At 33.8% G+C, this 19,763-nt stretch overlaps 1 protein-coding gene across 1 annotated transcript in view; it reads left to right on the top strand.

The window, feature by feature from the left end:
- The first annotated feature begins 8,741 nt into the window (after window positions 1-8,741).
- The window catches only part of LOC125102962 (triadin-like), a 154,862-nt gene continuing 143,840 nt past the window's right edge, over window positions 8,742-19,763 (top strand). Inside the window, exons 1-5 of the mRNA XM_047734650.1 lie at window positions 8,742-8,765; window positions 9,503-9,520; window positions 12,898-12,930; window positions 13,049-13,075; window positions 15,147-15,173. The gene's annotated coding sequence lies outside the window, so the exon portion shown is untranslated. The remainder of the gene's footprint in view (window positions 8,766-9,502; window positions 9,521-12,897; window positions 12,931-13,048; window positions 13,076-15,146; window positions 15,174-19,763) is intronic.

Genomic DNA, 19,763 nt, shown 5'->3' with positions numbered 1-19,763 from the left:
ACATAACCTCACAAAATCTCAGAACTTCCATTCCATTAGAAGTTTTATCAAATTTTAAAAGTGTGAAAAATACAGACTATTTTACTCTATTAACTACTTATGTCTCTGACACTGACCAGCAACTGATGCTACTTTGTTCTATTAAGTTGCAAATAGCAAATAAACCATAGTCCATCCCCTGCACACCACCACCTTTTCTCAGAATGTCTTAAGATAGAGTAAAGATAAGATAGAGTAAAGATAAGATAGAGTCTTAAGATAGAGTAAAATCTTGGTATCAAAGAAAACCTGGACCCAGTGGAATTTAACAGGTAAGGAAGACTTTATTGAAGATGATTACAATAGGACTTGAGTCCATTGCAATAGAAGTTAAAATCCAGCAGCAATAAACAGAAAACCTGAGAATTTTAAAGTTCCAAGGTGAGCTAGTGGAAAGGTATTGGAGGACATTAGGCAGTTGGGGTATGAGGTGGTGGTCATTGTGATTAAGCCATTTGTGTTTACTAATTGCTGCTTTTTGAAGTTAGGCTCCTACTCTCCCATAGAGACCAGGATATAGAAGCACTGTATCCTTTGATGATTACATTTCAAAAGGATGCCTCCTAGGTCCCTAGGAAGATATTTCTGATTGTAGCAGATTTATACTTCAAAAGAACAGAGAAAGAATTTACAGTTGCAAGTTTTCTAAAGTAAATGTACTAATACAGGAGGGGTTGACGGCCTTAATCAGGAGGATATCTGCCTAAAATTTAGGCAAGGTAGGGGGAATACTAAGGCCATCTTAGTCACTGTAATTCTATCTAGAGAAATGTTTCTTATGTACCCTGACAATACTTAGACAGGGTCTAGATAACACTACTGTTTATTAATCTAGCTTATTTTCTTAGTAAAAATAGTATGAAGATGTAAGCAATCATTTCTAACTTTGAAAATGACAATAATATTCTAATTAGTGTTCATATAATCTGAGAAAAATAGAAAAAAGAGTTATATTTTTTATTTAATATCATCAGAACCTTATATTATCATAGCAGCTTGAGAGTCACATTCTGCTTCTATTAACCAGGAATCTAAGAGTCCACAAATAGGAGGCAGAAAAAAATATTTCTGTTGGTCATTATTTGTTCAGAGGGAACAAAACCATGATATCATAATAAAGCCAACTAAGACACGTTAGTGTCAGAGTTATTTTTCCATTCATTAGTATTCAAACTAAAGTATTAAAAGACTTTTGGATCTATGAAACAATAGTCAAAGTACAAACTGCATCGCTGTAAGCTTTATATCTGTTTTTTTTTTTTTTTCCTCATTGCTAGTCTTCCAGGGTTTTTTGTTCTATTTTTCCTGGATTAGATGCCTCATTTTTTTTCTTTTTTTGAGAAATTGTTTATAATCAATATGTAATATTTGGAAGGGGTTGGAGAGGTTGGGCAGAGCTTTGCCATGGAAAGTCAAGGGATCCAATGTCCACCACCAGCTGTAAAATATATAAAACATACCCCTATGTATTATTATTGTTATTAATTATTCCCAAAGAGCTTTGCTGATTATCTTTTATCTCTTTTTTGGAAAAAAATTTTGTAATTGCGAAGATTATGCTGTTTAAGAAAAAAAATGCAGCTATCTAGAATAATTTTTATTGTTTCCAGTGTATAAAAGAGAGCAGACTCAATGTCCAGCTATTCTAGGCAGTCATTTGATTTTGTTTCATGACTTTCTATTTCCCTTTATCCTGTTAAGCAGATCAGAGAGGTATATGGACATAACAGTCTTGGTTCTTATTTCTCATTTTTTATAATCTTAGTAAGATTATAGAAATCTTTTTCACAGAGGCTTCCTGCCTCTATTGCAAATATGTCTATTCAAATGGGCATGTTTAATACAAATTACCAGATACAATTTGGATTTTCAACATTTTCTTTTATACAAAGTTTATTTCTATTCACATTCAAACTCTTGGGGTATAGTTCAAAGATACTAATGGTTGACAACTTTCCTAGAGAAGAAGAAAATCAGGAGGGTTTGAAGGCTAATGAGAAAGCCCTGGGAAGTTCTTTTGTTAGTGAATTTTAAAATGCAGAAACAGAAGTACATACCAAATTATCAAAGATGATCTGTGCACCAGGGGCAAGGAATTTCTTGAATAATGAACTCTGAAGATTTGCTTTTCATGTTAAAATCTTATCCCACGTGTACCATCAGGTCTTTCTTAGAAACCTTAACAAGAGAGACCTTTGGCTCCACTGAATTCTGCTCATCAATTTTACTGTTCTTTGGAGTTTTGGCATCAGACAACCATATCTTAGCTTAAGTGGAGCGACATTTTTGAATATTCAACTGGGGTCCTTCTATAAGCCATTTTTACTGAAATTTCCCCTGTATTCCTCTCTTTCTCCCCCTCATAGACACTTTGCTCAACTTCTGTTAATGCACATTCTTTCTTACATTCCATTAGTTTCAAAGCCAAAGTCCCATCTAATTGTATTTTTCTCTGTAAAATGTGCTTATTCTCTATTTCTTCTTATGTAATTGCCCCCACTCTTTTTGTAGACACAGAGACACAAATTCTGGCGTAAGCTTCAACCTCTGTTTCTCCTTTGCCCCTGGCATTTAGTCTTCTAGAATTTTTAATTTGGCTGAACTCTCTTTTGTTTAATCTTTCCTAAAATAATTAGAAAGGCTAATCTCCATTCACAGCTCCAGGTTTTCTAGCTCTCACCTCACATTGTTATTTGAGTCCTCACATCAGTTTTCTAACTTCTCATGTGAACCAGGGCAAGGATCTCTGAAATCAGATGTCCTCAAAATGTGGTCAAGGACTCCTGGGGGTCTCTGAGACCCTGTCAGTGGTTCTTCAAGGTCAAAACTATTTTTGTTAAAATATGAAGTCATCGTTTGCTTGGTTCATTGTCATCCTCCCATGAGTGTGCACTGGAGTTTTCCAGAGGCTACATAATTTGCAATATTGCAACAGACTGAATACTTAAGCAGATATGCAAATCCAACTGTCTTCTCATTAAGCTAGACATTAATGAGATTCACAAAGTCACTAATCTCACCATTTTTTCTGTATTGGAAAATATATTTGTCATAAAAATTTATTACTTGTGTTAACATGTAACAGGTTTATTCTTTTTTAAATAAATGCATAAACAAATTTATATTTTAAATTGTCCTCAACTTTAATTTTTATTTTTTTCTTAAAGATTTTATTTATTTATTTATTTGACAGACAGAGATCACAAGTAGGCAGAGAGGCAGGCAGAGAGAGAGGAGGAAGCAGGCTCCCTGCCGGGCAGAGAGCCTGATGTGGGGCTCCATCCCAGGACCCTGGGATCATGACCTGAGTCGAAGGCAGAGGCTTTAACCCACTGAGCCACCCAGGCGCCCCTCAACTTTAATTTTTAAAATTGTAAACGTCAATGGCTAGAAACTACATAAATAAAAGCTGTTCAGGGTCTTTTAAAATTGTAAAGAATTTAAAGGATGCCTGAAATGAAAAAGTTTGAGAGTCTGTAACCTAAACAGTAATCCTGCCTATAATGTTTTCTCTATATAGTGTCCTTCAAAATATTGAACTGACTTCATAAAACTTTTCATGTTGTTACCTATTTAAAATATTCGGCGGCTCCACACCAGCCACAGAATATAGTCTACAAGCCTTAGTCTATAATCCAAGCCCCCACAGTCTGTTTCCTGACCTCTTGTCATATGCACAACTAGGGATCTGGGCAAAGACAAAGCCAAGGCCTGAATAGTTCTACCAGTCAAGATACGAGTTCTTTTGAGATAGAGACAATTCATTACTTCTGTGGTCAGTAAAAGCAAGGGAAGCTGAAGGTGCCAACACATTGTGGTTCTGATCCTACACACCAAAAAACAGTGACACCCAAAGAGGTGAGGCCAGGTAATGTAACACAAGTTAGGGACATCTCAGTATTGAGGAGCCAATTCTAGACTACAGCCAAATGGTTTCCTGGTCTGAAACTCTATCTCAAAGTGTTCTAGGTGGGAAAACTCAGGAGGTGATAAGAAGCTGTCTCATGACAGCTTCCTGGCCTCCTATGTTCCAGAAGGATCAAAAGGCATTCTGTTGAGACTCACATTATCTATGGTTTAAAACTTGGTCCCTGCAGGGCCTATATGGATATGTGCTGGACCACCATGATAGCACAGTGGAGCCATTACCTTATACTTCTACCCACTTCCTTCCTGTATGTATCACATACTTCATCCATATCAAGCCATTCTCGATTTTACGCATACAACTTGTTGTCTTGCCTTTGTTCCTGCTATTATCATAATAGAACTTACCCTTTCCTTTTCCTTCTATGAATATTCAATGTTTTTAGCTCTCAGGGAAAGTTCTCCTTCCCCTAAGACCTCTGCCTGACCTTCTCAATTAAGTATACTTTTTTTTTTCATTTATAATCTCCCATCAGAATTTATCCGTACCTCTGTACCATTGTTTATTTTTTGCCACCTTGTACTTCTATTATTGGTATTCATTTTCATCCTACTCTAATTGATTTTAAAACTTTTGATTAAAGGGACCATGTCTAATTCTGTTTGATCCCCTATTGGGACTAACACATTTCCTTAGTTTGCACATTGCTTAACAAATATTTATTCTGTGAATGAATCAGTAATATCTAGGACTCGTAAGATCAATATAATATCTACAAGAAATGTGAGTAGGTACTCAATTTTCCACATCCCAGGCAAGGAAGAATTTTTTTAAATTATTATTGGAGGTTATATTCCAGTGAGCTTTTTAGGTCTGAGAAATCACAACCAAATACTGACAATTTCGTCATAGGTGTATTTTGATCACTAGCTGCCACTTGAGTTGCCTAGCAGATCTAGGTAGATCCCATTCATTTATCTTAACTTCACATATGAATTCCTGGGAGCTGGAAAACCTTTGAGTTTTCCAACACAGTTTATCTTCTGAAGGATACAGTTCCATTGAGAACGAGCCAAATTAGATTTATCATTTACTATAGCTAGAACAAGAACAAGTAAGTTGAATGCATGTGTGAATTAGGGCTTCAGAACTGAGATCTGAAGAGAAATTACGTTGAAAAACAAAGCAAAGTATCTGTTATTGTAACTGAATAAAGATGTCAATGGGACAAGTTATCCAAAGGAAATGGAGTAATTTATCATCTGCATTACCAGACTACAAGAGAGTTAATTTTTCCTTCCATACAACTGGTATTTCATTATTATCTGGCATCACTTACGACTGTAATAGACCATACTTGATACAGTAGTCCCTCTTTATTCACAGTTTCATTTTTGGCAGCTTCAGTGACCCGAGGTCAACCACCACCTGGGAGCCAATGGCCCTTCTTCTGACACATGGTTAGAAGGTCTATAGTAGCCTAACATAGTCCTAATGTTTACATCAGTCCTCTCACTTTATCTCATCAGACAGGCATTTTATCATTTCACATCATCACAAGAAGGGTGAATACAGTACAGTAAGATATTTTGAGAGAGGTCACAGTCACATGACATTTACTACAGTATATTATATTTTTTCTATTTTATTATTATTTGTTATTACTAATCTTTTCTGTTCCTAATTTATAAATTAAACTTTACCATAGGTATGTATGTATAGGAAAAAACATAGTATATACAGGGTTTGGTTTTAGGCATCCATTGGGGGGTCTTGGAATATATCCCCCTTGGATGAGGGAAACTACTGTGCATTGCCAAAGATGAGTGAATGAGGAGTTGAACAGATTGCGAACACATCACTTCTTTTAAATCACATCTGCTATGAGCTTCAGTGTTCTTAATAAAAGAGTGTTGTTCACGTTATTGGGCATATGGTCTTTAGGGAAGTATATTCACCGAGTAAGCCTTTATAATATTTTTAAACCATTTCAGAAGAGTGCTGAGAGGGTATAATTAAGTTTAATAGCTGGAGTATTAATGGCTGGTACTAATAGCTTTTCAGGGTCAGTATGTGATCTTTCAGTTCTAAGCATTATATTTTTTGTTGCGCAGGTATTTTACTTGTGTAAGTCTGCTGCTCTGTTGACTCCAAACCAAAGAAATGATTTTATAATGACATTTTAAGTTAATTGCATTATAGCTTCCAAGTATTGAACTTTTAAAACCTACTTGGTGAGATCATGGCATGTTATTCTTTTACATTTCTTCTTAATGAAATGTTTTATTTTATCTCAATAAGCTCTATACTTTACCTGATCCTGGACTTCACATTTTTTATTCTGTGATTTCAATGTAATTGATACCTGGTACATTATATTACCAATTCTTTTTTTTTCTTTAACTATTTTATTTATTTGACAGAGAGAGATTGAGAGAGCACAAGCACGGGCAGAGACAGGCAGAGGCAGAAGGAGAAGGAAAGCAGGGTCCCTGCTGAGCAAGGAGCCCCATATAGGACTCAGTACCAGGACTCTGGGATCATGACAGGAGCCAAAGGCAGACACTTAACTGACTGTGCCGCTCAGGGACTCCTGTATTACCAATTCTTACTACAAGGGAGAAGGAAAGCAAATTAAAACAACAGACATTTCACAGATACACATATTGTATTCAGCTTTCCTTATTGACCCCACACCAGCATTTCATCTGAGAATAGAGGTGTGGGGGTGGAAATAGTCTTCTTACCAGCCACATTTTATCCTGTCTGTCTCATCAGTCTTTCCAAGCTTTATTTTCAGCTGTACTCCTAAATGACCATGTGTTCCTCATGATCTTCCTGTGTTTTCCGTATTGTCTGTACACTAGACTCAGTGGGAGTCACATGACCTTCTGGGCAAGCAGAAATCCTACTCCAGCATACTGGAGCCAAATGAATGGAGAACTTACAAAGATCATTGAACTTTGCACTTCATCGTTGCAGCTATTGTGTTATAAGAATCCGGGTCTGCATTGTTAATTATTAGGCATATTAATAACAGGATATTTGTCATATTCTTATATGAAATTGTTCTATGTAATATTTTTCTATATATTTGAATTATTTGCTTATCTGTTTAGGGTAATTACTCATGAAGGAAATGAATGAAAAATTGCTTGCAAAGCACATTTAGATGGCAAATTTAGCCTACTCAGTTATAGTTCCAGATGAGAAACTAAATATCAAGAAAAATATTTTTTGAGAGGGAAGAAAGGATATTAAAAGAAATCTGGTTTAATATTCTTTTTACTGTGCCATGCTGGACACAATAATATTTAATAGATATTTAGTAAATAAGTAAACTTTTTGTTCCAAGGACTTATTATTTTTCAAAAGAAGGTTTGTTTTTCCCTTACACATGAAACATATCCCTATTAGAGAAAAATTAGAAACACAGAGAAGACATTGCAAAAATATCACTTGAATGGCTGTATTTTTCTATTATGCGGACGTTAATGAATTCTTTATCAGTTCCAATCCTGTTCAGAAAGTACTGTTTAATATTCTCATTATTTACACATATAAAACAATGTCATGAAAAATGCTTTTTCCTTTATATATTTTTATGATAATTCAGCATTTTTCTCTTTGGATTTCTAGTAGTGGAATTACTATATCAAAAAGCATGCTCATTTTTATGACTTTCTCAGGATTCTTTCTCAAGTTGGTTTCCTAAATTGTGTGTCTAGCTTCTGTTTCTATGGAAGTGAGTTTTTACTTCTACTTCACTATTACTGTCATTGGTTATCATTTTTCATAAAACAACTTAGTTGACCATCTAACTGCCTTTCGTTAATAAATTCCCATTGTCATCTTCAAACATTTTAGCTCTATTACTTCACTGTGAAGTAAACACTTCCCTATAAGTCATACAACTCCGCCAAGCATATAATTATCAGCCAGAGAACAGTTTATCTACTTTTTGCAATTATCAACTTATAGCTCATTATTACAATTATAATTTCAGTAATAGCCAGAAAATTTCAAAGTCAAGTTACAGAAGAGGTAAAGGAAAAACCACAGAAGATAAATAAAATATTTCTGAGCAGAAACTTTAGATGCCTCTATTCTAAAATAGATGGGGTCAAAACCCTCTCATTTTATTTTCAAGTTATAGGAACAGAAAGTTGCATGACCTAAATACTAAAAAGTAATAAAATTTTCAGATCGAGGCTGAATATCCAAAAGACTAAAAATAAAATAGATGTCTGCTGACCACTGAATAAACATTACTCCATAACAGCTACTAAATATGATGTATTCATCAGTAACCTTTGAGCTAACCTCAACCTGTTTTTTCCCCATTACAACAGAAATAATTGAATATTTGTATTGTAAATATATTGATTACTTGGGGAGGGCAAAGCAGGTGATCTCAGTGGCTTTAGATTGAGCAAATGAAGAAACCACAGACTAAATTCACAGGCTTCAGCCCATCTTTATGGAAGCAGACCATATATTGGCTCAGCTTGACTTTCTATTAAAAGGTTATTAGCTTTGATAGGCACAATGTAATCTCTGTGCAAACTGATGTGGGTATTTTCTTTCATCTCTGTCATTTTTTTGAAGTCTTTCTATTTCAGAAAATTTCTTATGTACTGCCTCACTCTAATACTCATCTTCTCAAAAACAGAGTACTTTCTCCTTGAGCCCCATATTCTAGAAATACATTATGAGATCAGTCTACTTTACAGAAGATTATTTCAGAGTATTTGGCATTTTATTGTAAACTAATAAGTTGTTAATTTATGATATCTGCTTTATCAATAATTTATTTTTGTGCTTTCAGATTCTAAGAAAACAAAAACCCCAGTAGAAGGTATTGGAAATATTTTCCTTTTCTGTCTTATGTTTGATGAATACCAAATTGCATTTCTTCTTAAAGGACAATTATAGAAGAAAAAACTATATATGGGATAGGAGAGAGAAAGAAAGAGAGAGAGAGAGAGAAGGAATTTGAAGGAAAGAGTCAAATCTTTACCGCCACTATTGTTATGAGATTTATTTGGCAAAATAAAAAACAAATACTGCGTATGTTTACTTTTCACAATAATTGTTTTCAAAGAAATGTTTGCTTGACAAGAAATTGAACAACGTTCAGTATCAAGAGTGTATTTTACTAGAAAGCATAAATTCAATTAATCTTGGATACACTAGCATCAATCAGAAACTGAATTGTTCCTATTAAGTCTTGAGTAGAATCATAACTCATCTGGCAAGGATACCTGTTTTTTTCATATTTGCTTGTATGTGATTATGTGTTCACCTGTGTTTAAGAGACTGCAAGGTATAAGTAATTGAAAGTGGCTAAACAGTGTGTGTAATCCTAGGCTGATTCATTGTCAATGTTTTGCACTCAAATTCTGGAAACACTTTCGGTAGTAATTGGCAATACCTCAGACCAACATTGAAATTTGAGGAGAGAGAATGGGGGAAGGGGTTGGAAAAATTATCGTCTAGTCAACCTATTGGGGGAGTAATTTTATCTTTGAAGGTTTTAAGAGCATAAGACCAATTGTTTTTGTTTGTTTGTTTTGTTTTCATTTTTTCCAACAGAACACCCCAAGGGAAAAAGTAAGGAAATGCATGGAAATTGTATTTGTGTATATGTGTTTTTCTCTTTACAATTATTATTGGCCTGCTGGTATATTCAGACTCGTAGTTTTGAATATCTCTTTTTTATATTTTATGCATGTGAACTGTACTTGTTGTTTTTTTGTTAGAATGAAAAAATATACAACCTGAGAGTCAGAGGGACTGAAAACCATGGCAGTCATTCTTAAAGTCCTTTTCCATATTCATACAATTGTCTAATGATATTATCCACAGCCTCATAACCAAAATTACAAGTTCATTTCACTAACCAAAACTGTTAATGTAAATTTAGTCCCTGTAATCTGGTTTGTTCTGAGTCCTTAAAAAAGCCCAAATGGAAGTTCTTTTTCAGGCTGGTTTGATAACCACTTTCCCATTATCTTTCTTCTTGTAATCCATAAGTATTTTGGCATGTTCATATGATATGTGACATTTCGTTCTTAATGTGATTTCCCCCCACAAGCACTATAAGTTTTGTTGTAATAGCATTGCTTGGAATACATGCCTTCGGCAGTATCCACTGTTGCTCTAACACTGTGTTAAAGCTGTTTGCTAATAGTAAAGCTAGATAGATGCCTTGAGGTTGTATCTTTTGCAAATATACGCTTTCCTCTGAAGAAATTAGGACATGTTGAACAAATGGGAACAAAAAACTCCCAACTTAACCTTACTCAATCACCCATTAAAAATCATTACATTCCCAGAAATGCAGAGTTTTAAAGGATCCCAGTGATTTTTTAAAAATCTGTTTAAAAATATATGCCACTTTTTTGAAAATTTTATGTATGTTTTGACCCTGCTAAAGGTTAGGACACTGAGGCATTCTATGTCATAAAAATGCTCTAAAATATTCTGTGGGATGAATCATGAAATTATAGTACAACTCAGCCAGGGGGAGCAATCTATCTTTAGAGAAGTATGTGTTCCTTCAGTTTCAGATTTATGTGTATGCACAGCTGCTAATGAGCACTGGCTCTTGGATACAGAAACACTCTATAAGCCATTGCACCAACAGGAAAATGGAGGACAACCAGAGATGTGAAAATTGATGTTAAATTATATATCTATAACTGTAAGGCCCTCACTTTATTGCAGGCTATGTAATTTAAAAGATCTCACAGATACACTGCATCTCCTTGGCAACCTTCGGAGCACTGGTATATTTCATTTAAGAAAAAAAATGTCGTCCTGGGCATTCATTTATACCCCAACTCCTTCCTTCATTGAGAAGTTCAGTGGATTGCGACTTGGGCAGTATTAGCAAAAAGAAAAAGAATTTTCCTCTAAACAACTAATAACTCTCTTTAAAGTAATGTATTTGCTCTGGTTTTTCATCTAGAGTATCCTGCTTCTTTTTTAAGATTTATTTATTTGAGAGAGAGTTCAAAGACTCAGGTGGAGAATGAAAGGCAGGAAGGGGCAGAAGAAGAAAGAGAGGGGAAGCTGACTCCCTGCTGGGGGGCAGGGGTGCTACTTGGGACTGGATCCCAGGACCCACTAGATTATGACCTGAGCTGAAACCAAGAGTGAGATGCTCCACTGACTGAGACACCAGATGCCACTAGACTTGCTTTTATTCTTGTTGATTGTTGTATCTTTGAATTTGTTTGATTTAGATTTTTTTGTCTTTAAGATTGCTTCATTCAGCTGTATATCTCCATCCCTATATTCTTATTTTGCTTCTACTTTTCTAGTTATCATAATTAAGAAGTCGTTCTTTTTTTAATTTAAAATAAATCTTGGTGGCAAAACATGGGACCATCACACACGTATTTTTGAATATTCTTGTGATCTACAATTTTTTCAAAATAAAAAATAAAAAATATCAATTATAGATAAGATTTGTATATCAAATATAGATAGGACTTATAGATAGGATTAAGTTACCTTAATCTGTATTTATTAAAGATAATTCAATAATTACATCCTGAATTATCCTACATAATAATAAGTATCCTCAACAACCTTTTTCTTCACATTGTTCCAAATTAGCACAGGTATATTTCTGTTTATATGCTGGCTTTCGGATGTGACTGGAAGGCCCTTATTTTAGCTTTGTAATATAACATATAGCTGGAATTCAATTTTGATACATACCCAGATCAATTTCTAGTATTTTTCCAACTGTCATCACTTTGCAATTTCTTAGAAATATTACATGAATGTTGCTCCAGTTCAGCAAAAGATTAAGCAACACATTTAATTACTCCATGTTTTCAAACAACTTTTGGTAATGTTCTCATTAGCTAAGTCACCTAAATATCTTCTTTCTGATATGTGACACTTGGTCAAGTCATTTTTTTTATTTGTTTTACTGCCTACATTCTCCTTGTGAGTGGATTACTCACTTCTTATTCTTACATGACTAGACCCTTGATAAACAAAATTGTACACTTTAGAGATTGATGAGATGACCCTAGAAGATTTGATAGCCCTCTATGTTTCTAAAATATAGTTCTTAGAATTCTTTCAGCATACCCATTTTCTAGTCCCCAAAATGTATTCATTGAATGAAACTTTAAAATAATCTCCCCATACCTTTTCTTCAAAAAATCTGATAATAAGGTACTTATGTTAAAACATTTCTTGAAAAATCTTCTTTTAATTTGACAAGCTTGTCAAGGCAAAATAAAAAATAGAATTGCAGATAATAGCATTTAGTATAAAATTAGTACTTGCACTTTGTATAAAATTAGTTCTTATTATAATATGTGTCATCTTACTCTTGAGGCCAGAATGATGTTTTGTTTCATATAATATTGACAAAAATGGGTTCTTAAAAAGAAATGCTATCTAATAAGGACTCTACAAGGAACATTTGTCCTAAAAACAAGGGAAGCACGTTTTGTTTTCCACTGAAAATTCAATCTATTTTAGTATCTTCAGTTTGCCTCAACAAAGTCTTTGTCTTAGCTAAACAAATAACTTTTCAATATAAGAAGATTTCATCTATAAAGAGGACATCCATAGGAAATCTGTCCATTTTTATCCATTTATAAATATTGGTTCAAAATTTATCCATTTTTTATCCAACATGAAAATTTATTTTATGTTGATCTAATATAAGGGCAAATTAATTATTTTCCATCGTTTATAGATTCTTTTTAGTTTTGGGGGATTTATTATCCATGAAAAATTTTAGTTCCTCTTACATAGGATAGTTTTGTGCTGTTATGTGAGGGAACTCAGTGAATGGAAAAGAAGGAAAGATTTGTTTTATTAGTTTTATTAGTTTATTTGTTTTATTAGTTGCTGCAGTCCAGTGTTAACACATACATGTTTCTCTGTGGTTAAAACAATTAAAGTGGGACATATAAAATTAGAATCATCATAATAACAATAATAATATGTTTCAGAACAGGAAAAGAAAGAAAAACATGTGGAACCAGGTAACCGTTTTTAAATTCCTCTGTCTTGCTTTCATTTTATTATTTAATTTGCAATTGAATATTGAAATGCAATAGAATTGCTTAAATGTTGACTTTTTTCTTTTCTTGTTTGATACAGCAAAGTCATCAAAGAAGGAACATTCGGGTGAGTTAGACTGACCTTCCTGGGTTCTTTCTACCTGATGCCCAATGTTTATTATGGCTGCAGCCTTAGACAAGGGGTAAGGGCCATGCCAGGGAAGGGCAGGAAATTCCTTCACTTCATGGTCTTTATTTCAAGTTCTTGACATAGAGTTAACATCAATGCAGTTTTAGAAAACAGAAGCCAAATAATGTGTTACATTCTTGTTACCCAATGATGTCCTGTAAACCAGTAGCATCAGGTTGTTAGAAATACAGTGTCTCTGTACAGCCTGGACTGGAATCAGAATCTGAAACTTCCTAAGATCCCCAGGGAATCTGTCAAAGCAGTGTTTGAGAATTGCTGGTTGAGTGTCAAAAAACAAAAACAAAACAAAGCAAGAAAAAAACACACACTTTCTGTAAATGCATCCAATATTGCTTTACTTGTAAAATATGGAATATTTAGTTCAGCAAATATCCTCTCCCTATTCAAAATATTACTTAATGACATTTCTTGAGTACTCAGGGGAGCTGCAATGAAAACAGAGGTAGATTTTGCCCTCAATATACTTATATTGTAATGGGGGAAAATTGAATTGAGAATCAGACAATCAGTAAAACACACATACAAACAAACACATCTAAAAATGCAGTGGGTATGAATACCAAATGGTTTTCTCAAAGGTTTCTAGCATTCAGTCTGCCCTATTAGTTGTTTCAAATGAAAATAAATGCAAGTTTCTAAATCTTATTTTATGGACTGCATTTAAAAATATTATATGTTGATTTTGCCTTCAGATTTCTACTCACAGAACTTTACTGAGTTTTCATATGTGTATGTGTGTGTGTATGCGTATAGGTGGTCACAAATTCATACAATGTCCATTAGTTACTCTTTCCGTTTTATTGTATTTAAATGGAAATTGCATTTACTCAATGTTATGTAAATAACCAACCTTACAAATATAGCTCAACAGTTTCCCACTGCTCCCTACTCCCACAGCTCAGAGCAAACCACAGGTTAAAAGCTACATTTCTTCTTCTTCTAAGTTTATAAAACTTCCTCAGATAACTCAAATCCATTTAGTTATTCCTCTAACTAGGGCCCATAGCATCATCCTCTCTCCTTTATAATAGGACTTATTATACTGTTATGATCACATTACCTTTTCTTTTTTCCATTTTAAATAGAAATTAGAGTGCTTATTATAATGGCAGGCACACAGTAGACATTTGATAATGTTTATTAAATGAAAGGAGAAACACCAAATAGAATAACCACATTTTTTAAAAATTTAAATGGGAATGACTTTTAAATAATTCCCAAGATGAAATGATCAGATTTCACCATTTCACATTAACATTGGTACTATTTATCCTTTGGGAAAGAATGTTTTTGTCCACCTCCCAGAGGACAGAGTATTTGTTCATTTGTGAGTAACATTCCCACAGGTGGGCCAAACACATACTCTTATTTGTGCACATATGCAAAAAACTAGAATATATATCATAGAAACATATAAACATAGAGAAACATGTAGAATGACAATGGGTATAATCGGTTTCAAGAATATTAATAGCTAACCATTATTGTCTAATATTAAATCCAACAAAATACAATAACTTAAGTTGCTTGAAATCATTATCTGTTCATTTCAGGGTATGATTACAGTGTAACAGCTTGGCAGTAATTACCTGCATTTTAACAATTGAAACCATTGGATAATTTATTAGTTCACTTTGTTCTTTTCCTACCACCTTAAGGAAAATGCACTGGCTTGTATATAGAAACAATCAGATTCTTAGCTAATTTAAAAGGCAAAGCAAAATGAGTAAGTTGCGAATGAGCATTCTGTGTTGAGAGAAGATATATAAATGTAAAAAAAGAAAAATCTGTGTTTCATGGCTCAAATTTATACTATACCAAAGAAAATGACACAGTGTTGTATTTTCTCCTTCTCAGTTCTATGTTTTCCTTGGTTTTCAAGGTTATAATACAATCTTTAAAAAATTTTAAATAACTTTAAAACTATTTTAGAGAGAGATAGTGGACTTGTAATTAATTTAGACTTTATTGTTCCTTGTTTTAACAGCTCCAAGTGAAAAACAAGTAAAAGCAAGTATGTTGAATAAAACAAAAATGAAAAGAGCATATTTCAGATGCTTACTAATTTAAGTTTTCTGCTATAGACAATGCTAATGCTAATTTTTTGAGGCTGGCTTACCAAATGTTTCTTGCTATTAATATTTGTTGTGTTGAAATAATATACATAATTATTCAACCTTTTCTGTGAATTTGTTCTTCTTAAAATTTATATTCATTTTCAAATGTTAATTTGTCCAGCTCATAACTCCTTTTTGAGTAGTTGTATTTTTGTTTCTTATTTTGCATAATAAATGATCACTTCAGTTTCTTAAAAACATCAGACTTAATTTTCCTAATAATTAATCACTTGACCAAACCAGTAGGCAAGGTGATTTGTCTATCGGTGAAAGTTACTGTGCCTTTTTTTTTCTAAGATTTTATTTATTTTTTTTAACAGAGATCACAAGTAAGTGAGAGGCAGGCAGAGAGAAGGGGGGGAAGCAGGATCCCCGCTGAGCAGAGAGCCCAACAAGGCCTCAATCCTAGGGCCCTGATATCATGACCTGAGCCAAAGGCAGAGGCTTAACCCACTGAGCCACCCAGGTGCCCTCATTGTGTCTTTAATGAAATGAAGCTCCCAACAATTTTAACTACTGCTCGTGTAATGTCATAATTTCCTTTTAAGGCTTATATCTTCAGATTATGAATATTGACTTATAACTGATTCCATGGCATTTACATCAATATTAACTTTGACAGTACAGTTAGGGACAAATGCTGGTTTCTTTGATGGTTTTTCTCCATTAGATGAACAACCTAAAGATTGTCACATTTTCAATGTCACAGTGAAAATTACTCTAGGTATAATGACATGTATTTGATTTTAGAAAAAAACATACTTTTAGTTTCTCTAATATTCAGGTCAAATCTCAGTTTTATGCATGATAGAAGTATGATTATATTTTTCATTTGGTTTAGAACGGCATGAGTATTAATGATGGTACTATTACATAAAACAAATGCATGTTTTACTTAGTGCCAGGATTTTGAGATAGAGTATATCATTGGTGGATATATCAGAGAAAAATTAGAAAATATAATCTTGGGTAACTTGGTGAGAATGCTTTTTAAAAAATTACAGTTGGAAGTGTTTACATAGACATTATAGACTTTGATTGAGAGGTGTAATATGAATCTAAAATTCCATTTATATTTTCATGAAAATTTTTAGTTGAATGTAAAGCTGATTGGAACTCTGTATTATGGAATCTTCAGTATGCTAATACTTAGTCTGTAGAAGTGCATAATCAAGAAAATATATAAAACAAAACTGATAATTTTGCAGCAGTGGTAGAGAACTTTAGATTGAAGATTATGCTAAAAACGAACATTCTCTTCCTAGAAAAATGTGACATATAGATAAAAATGTTGATTTGCAGTAAAACAACTCTGTAAGTTCTGCTATCTATGAAGCACACTATCTAATCAAGTTCTGAAGAGATCAGCATCTTTTGCAGGAAATTAGCAAATTAGGTTGCTAAATCATCTTAGACCCAATATAAAAGTTTCAAAAGAATTAATTCTCAACTCTCCATATGCTTGAGAGATTTAGACCTAACATGGGCATTATCCTTCAATAAAAAAAATTAGAGATAATTCATAAATTGTTTAAATTCTGTATTAAAAACATGACCATCCATTTCTTCTACTAAGAATTGCTTTTCAGTCTTGAAACCATACTACAGAGGAATTTTTTCACATCTTTTATATACAGTGGGCCATTTATAAAGTTATTGCCTGGGGCGCCTGGGTGGCTCAGTGGGTTAGGCCGCTGCCTTCGGCTCAGGTCATGATCCCAGGTCCTGGGTTCAAGCCCCGCATCGGGCTTTCTGCTCAGCGGGAGCCTGCTTCCTCCTCTCTCTGCCTGCCTCTCTGCCTACTTGTGATTTCTCTCTGTCAAATAAATAAATAAAATCTTTAAAAAAAAAATAAAGTTATTGCCTAATGTAAAGATTGCATATCATTAAAAATACTCTTAAAAATTCTTAAAATTACCCATTTGGCATGGTACACATAGGTTTATGTATATAACCTAAACATTTGGGATATGATTTTATATTATACTATGAGAACAAATGAGAGTGAGATGTATAGCTTAATTAAGATAATTTAAGTATTTTGTGATACAATTGCATGGTATTGAATTAAAGAGGACAGGTGAGATTGACTGCTATGGGAAAAATAAAAGGTAATTTGGCATTAGCACTTCATTCAAGGAAATCATTAGAATGTCAATTAAATTGGTGTTGTGGAACCATTTCTTCTAGATCTTGAGGAAACCAAAATTACTGTAGGAAAAATACTGGAGAACATATACACACTTGGAAACTGTATCAGTTCAGGATGCTGGTTATGAACTTGAAGAAAAGGGAAATCTTCCAGGTTCAATGATGTAGTACTGTGGAAGGGCACTTAATACTGCTACATACAGAGTTATGTGTCAGAGATTATGTGGTTGGAGGAAGACTACCTTAGACCAACCAGGTATGTCAAACCTAGATTTACAACTTCTGCAAGTCAACACAAATTCCTTTATCATAGGATGTACAGAAATGCCTCAACATACCCAGTTCCTTTCTCCACAGTGCACTGTACCTGCTTTCCCACATGCTGGATAGCCACATAGGAGTTGATGCTATGACTTTTCCATTTCCAAGCAGGAAGAGGACACAACAAACAGATTTTTAAGCCCTCGGTCATTTCAGATCCTTAACATTCTCCTTGGTGAATCTTCAAGAGGGAATAGTAGATAATGATTAGCAAATATAATTGACCACAATGTACCTTTTTCCCCCCCCAAGGACACTTCAGTGACCACATTGCCTCAAAATCTTGGGAAACACTGCTATATTTTACTTCCTTCTTCATATCAAGGACCACAGGGCTCTGATCATGTATTCCATATACATGTTCTCCCAGCCTCTGCTCAGTTTGAATTTTGAGTAAAAAAGGCTCTAAAGACCAGATCAGTGGCCAAAAGTGACTACCCATTTTGAATTGTCATTTTTAATTGTGGGTTCAAATTTATATGAAATGGCATAGTCAGGCATTTTTCTTCCCTTGATATTCGCACTGCATTAGATTTGTGGTATGCTCAGCCACCAAGCCTATGTTTATCGCCTTAACTACATTTCAGTACCTAAATATGTAAGTCAGATGTCAATCACTTGATCTACTAACACATCTCAGCATTCTTCAGGAAAAGCTAGTATACAGAATTTTAAAATAATTTTAAAATAAAGTCCCTTTGGGTCATCTGGCTGGCTCTTGGGGTTGTGAGTTTGAACCCTATATTGGGTGTAGAGATTACTTTTTAAAAAAGGAAAAAAAAGTCCTTTTTAATTTCATTAGTCATATATATATATATATGTATATATATTAGAAGAGGTAGTTGGGGACAATTTATATTAGTCAAAAAAGTGGCATGGACTCTGGGATTCATTTATGTACTCTGCCATGGAAGTTACTAGGGGGAATATCTATGGGCCTGAAAAACAGATCTGATATTAATGAGGTGGGTCTAGAACACAGATTGGATGACATCTATGACCATGAATCTCAGTTGGTTAAGGCAATCTTCATATTCATATTCATACCATTTCAGAATAATTATTACTAGCACCTCCTTTCACTTGCTCAGTTTGGATAATAAATTGCAAGATCACAACCCAAATCACAGACAATGTTGACCGAATAAATTCAAAATAGTACTGATATAATTCTAAGAAAAGATAAGATACACACTTGGAAAAGATATTTGTAGCACATATTAGTAACAAGAGTTAAGTAGCAAAAAAATAAATAACTCCAAAAATGAAAAATAAGACAAAGAACTTGATAGTGAGCAGGAAAAAAAAATGGACAAAAATATATAAGTAAGCATTAAAAAAAAAAAGAAACCCTCCACAAATGGTTATAAATATATCAAAAGACATTCAGTCTCTTAGAATAATGGAATTTTACTTAAAAGCAGAGTAAGATACAGATTAACCAAAAAAGAGAAAAATGTTTATTCTTATAATGATAATGATATGAAGCTATAGAAACTCTCACATGCACTGTTGGCATGAATATAAAATTTGGAGAAACACTGTGGCATTTATATGGAAAAATTAAACATGAGCAAATGCTATGACCCAGTAATTTCACTTCTAAGAAAATTTTGCTCACTGTACCAGGAGACATATGTGTGAATGTTCTTCAGCACAAAATCATACATGACCTAATGTCCATTGGCAGGAGAATGGATGTATAATTATTAGAGTGTGTGTGTGTGTGTGTATAGGAATAGTATAAAACAGTTAAAATTGACAATTAACTACAGCTACTCATGTCAACATAGCTTCTGTAAAAGGTTAAACTGAATTTATTTAAGCAAACAATTTGAATCAAAAATGAAAAAGTACTTAGAGGTGCTCATAGGCAGTGGCTAGGGCAGAGGTTTAAGAAGGCACAGAAGCAAAGCCAAGAAATAATGTAATTGGCTAGAACTTAAGTGTTTGTCTTATTTGGGAAAATTTAGTTATTTGGCTGTCATGATAGTTCTACTTTTAGTTAAGAACAA

The sequence above is a fragment of the Lutra lutra genome, chromosome 6, assembly GCF_902655055.1.
Source record: "Lutra lutra chromosome 6, mLutLut1.2, whole genome shotgun sequence".
NCBI lineage: Eukaryota > Metazoa > Chordata > Mammalia > Carnivora > Mustelidae > Lutra > Lutra lutra.
Note: the sequence above shows the minus strand (reverse complement) of the source record. Positions and strands in the feature narration are given on the sequence as shown.